We start from the raw sequence: 3,435 nt of genomic DNA on the forward strand, positions 1-3,435 counted from the left end.
TTTGCTTTTTCAAGATTGCTTTGGTTATTTGGGGTCTTTTGTAGTTCCATACAAATGTAGGGTTGTTTGTTCTAGCTCTGTAAAAATTCTGTTGATATTTTGATAGGGATTTCATTAAATGTGTAGATTGCTTTGGGTATACAGACATTTTAATAATATTTGTTCTTCCAATCCCTGAGCATGGAATATTTTTCCATTTCTTTGTGTTATCATCAATCTCTTTCATCAGTGTTTTATAGTTTTCAGAATACAGATCTTTTCACCTCTTTGGTTAGGTTTATTCATAGGTATCTCATGGGTTTTGGTGCAGTTGTAAATGGGACTGATTCCCTGATATCTCTTTCTGCTGCTTCATTATTAGTAAATAGAAATGCAACAGATTTTTGTATGTTGATTTTGTATCCTGTGACTTTACTGAATTCATGTATCAGTTCTGGCAATTTTGGGGTAGTTTCTGGATTTTCTATATAGAGTATCATGTCATCTGCAAATAATGAAAGTTTGACTTCTTCCTTACCGATTTGGATGTCTTTTCTTTTTGTTGTCTGATTGCTGAGTCTAGGACTTCCAATACTATGTTAAACAACAGTGGTGAGAGTGGACATTCCTGTCTTGTTCTAGACCATAGAGGGAACAAGTTTTTCCTCATTGAAAATGAGACTAGCTGTGGCTCCTTCATATATGGCCTTTTTTATATGGAGATATGTTCCCTCTAATCCTACTTTTTTGAGGGTTTCTATCATGAGTGGATGTTGTACTTTGTCAAATGCTTTTTCTTCATCTATTGAAAGGATCATATGGTTTTTATCCTTTAATTAATGTGGTATATCATGTGAATTGATTAGTGAATATTGAACCAAGCCTGCAGCCTAGAACTAAGTTCCACTTGATTCTGGTGAATGATTCTTTTAATGTACTATTGGATTCAGTTACTAGTATTTTACTGAGAAATCCTAATTTCTAATAGCAATTTCTCACTTAATTGGATGACTTTAGCTAAGTCCCTTAATTTCTCTCAGAATTTCTTTCCCTAATAATTAAATTTATTTCTGTTGGTCTAATATATTTTTTATTTTCTCCTAGATGCTGCCCAAGACAAGACTCATATGTAAGTTGCCTTTGCTTATTAAAACAAGCTACCAGGGCACCTGTGATTTTGTGTGGTGTTGGGGAACCTGATCAAAAAGATGTGACAATCTGAGAGTTGGACCTAAGGACTGGAGAGGCTCCCTTTTTAAAAAGTTTTAAGATTTAACAGGCTGGTGCAGGGATCCACCTGTCTTGCTGCTCCCCAATTCAAGACTCATATGTAAGTTGCCTTTGCTTATTCAAACAAACTACCAGGGCACCTGGACAGCTCAATTGGTTAAGTTATCTGCCTTCGGCTCAGGTATTGATCCTTGGGTTCTGGGATTGAGCCCTATGTTGGGCTCCCTGCTCAGCGGGGAGCCTACTTCTCCCTTCCCCTACTACTCTGCCTACTTGTGCTCTCTGTCATAAAATATTAAAAAACAAAAACAAAAACCTGCAACCTACCATTCTGGAGTGGACTGCCTCTTTCTTTGGCCTGTCCTAGCCCAATACAAAGCCTATGTTCAGATTACATTTGGGAAACTAAGAGAGTTGCAAACCTACTTGTGGCCACCACCACAGGCCCCTCCCATCCTCATGCTTACCTTTTATAGACCCTGTTTCCCACTCCCCAGTCAAGTCCCTGGCAACCATTATCCCGTTTTCCACCTCTATAATAGCATGATTTCAAGACTGTCATATGAATGGGATCTTGCAGTATACAGCCTTCTGAGTTTGGTTTTCACTCACCCAACTTCCCTAGAGGTCCATCCAAGTTCTTGTGTCTAGTTAGCTGACTTTTGATGGTGTGTCTTGCCTATTCCTAAAAAGTATTTGCGAGCAGCTAGAGTTAGTATCACATTGGTGGTGCTGGCTTTTTAAAGTCTTTATCTGCTCAAAACACATTGAACTCCTACTATGTGATGAATGCACCAGAATAAAGAGATGAATCAAATGTATTTCGGACTTTCAACCTGAGTTTGGTGGACGAATCTTATGGCTCATTAAGACCACAGACTGGTTTGAAGAGAAAGTGGAAACCAGCAATACAGATTTTCTGTAGAAAGGACCAAGTACTGTAGCAGTTCAGGGCCCTAATCTGGATGACAGCTGGGGAAGGGAACAGTGGACTACCCTGGAATATTTTTAATATAGTTCTTGAGGAAACTGTAATGCCCATATTAAAGTTGGGGTAGGGTGGGCAGAACCAAACCAACACTAAGTAGAACTGCCCTAGAAATAAATCACAGGCCCCACTTTTCCTGAGCATGATGGCTCAAAATATCCATCCTTCTCTGTTGGTGTGAAGAGAACTGGCAACTCCTCATTTTGTTCTATGGGGATTAAGAATTCCTGACCAGAGAGAGCTAAGATTCCTTTCTGTTTGTGGTGACAGGAAGTGAGTATTTAGTCTTCCTGACTGATCCAGAATGTCCTGGACTTTGGATCAAGAAACTGGGTGAAAAGACAAGTAGCCAGGAGGAAAAAGTAAAAAGACCTGGGTACACACTTAACCCTACCCTCAGTTACAAATAACAGAGAGAAATCTGAGTCCTCCTGGAGCAGGAAGGAAAAGGTTTTGGGGTCCTGCTAGTGGTGCTGGATTTTGCTCCATTCAAAGCAATGAAAGAATGTTCTATCCTGGCTTATTTTTTTACTTCTCAGGTAGAACTTGCCATATAGGTCATGAAGCATGAGATTGGATTTTAGTTGGAAAAACTTGTCCATTGGGCTCCCACTTGACCCTGGCTTCTGCAGATCCTCCTCTCTTCTTCCCATGGAAGTCATTAATTGGGAATTGTTGAAGTGGGCACACAGGGACCCATGCTGTTTCAGGGTTTGTTGTGACGCTGTGGCAGGAACTCCTCACCCATCCACACTCAAAAGGAGAGCATTCATTCATATGGTGTTTGGCTGATCATAATTCCTAGGGATAACAGCCTGAGTTTCAAATGTAAAACAAATTTTGGGTAGAAGAATATATATGGAGATGTTCAGATAAAGGAAAGAGGACAGACCATAAGAAATTTACTGTGAAATTAAGGAAAGTTAAGCTCTGGGTCCCTTCTAAGATCCTGGGAGAAACCTTAGAAATCTGTTTAGGTATATATATATATATATTTCTGTAAAGTTGGCAGAAGGAAGATGCAATCCTGCCACTTACTTACCTAGAAGAGAGGCAGACCAGAAATATTTGATATTCAGCACTAAATGACTACTAGTCACGATTCTAACTTTTTAAAGGTTCTTGGCAGAGATGTGTCTTAACACTTCAGTATGCTACCTGTATACGTTTGAGAAAGTCACTTAATCTCTTTACAGTTCACTATGCTCACCTATAAAATGAGATTGATAATACTAATA

This window comes from Mustela putorius, unplaced genomic scaffold (assembly GCF_011764305.1).
Source record: "Mustela putorius furo isolate JIRA1106 unplaced genomic scaffold, ASM1176430v1.1 tig00000460_pilon_pilon_pilon, whole genome shotgun sequence".
In the NCBI taxonomy this organism is placed as follows: domain Eukaryota; kingdom Metazoa; phylum Chordata; class Mammalia; order Carnivora; family Mustelidae; genus Mustela; species Mustela putorius.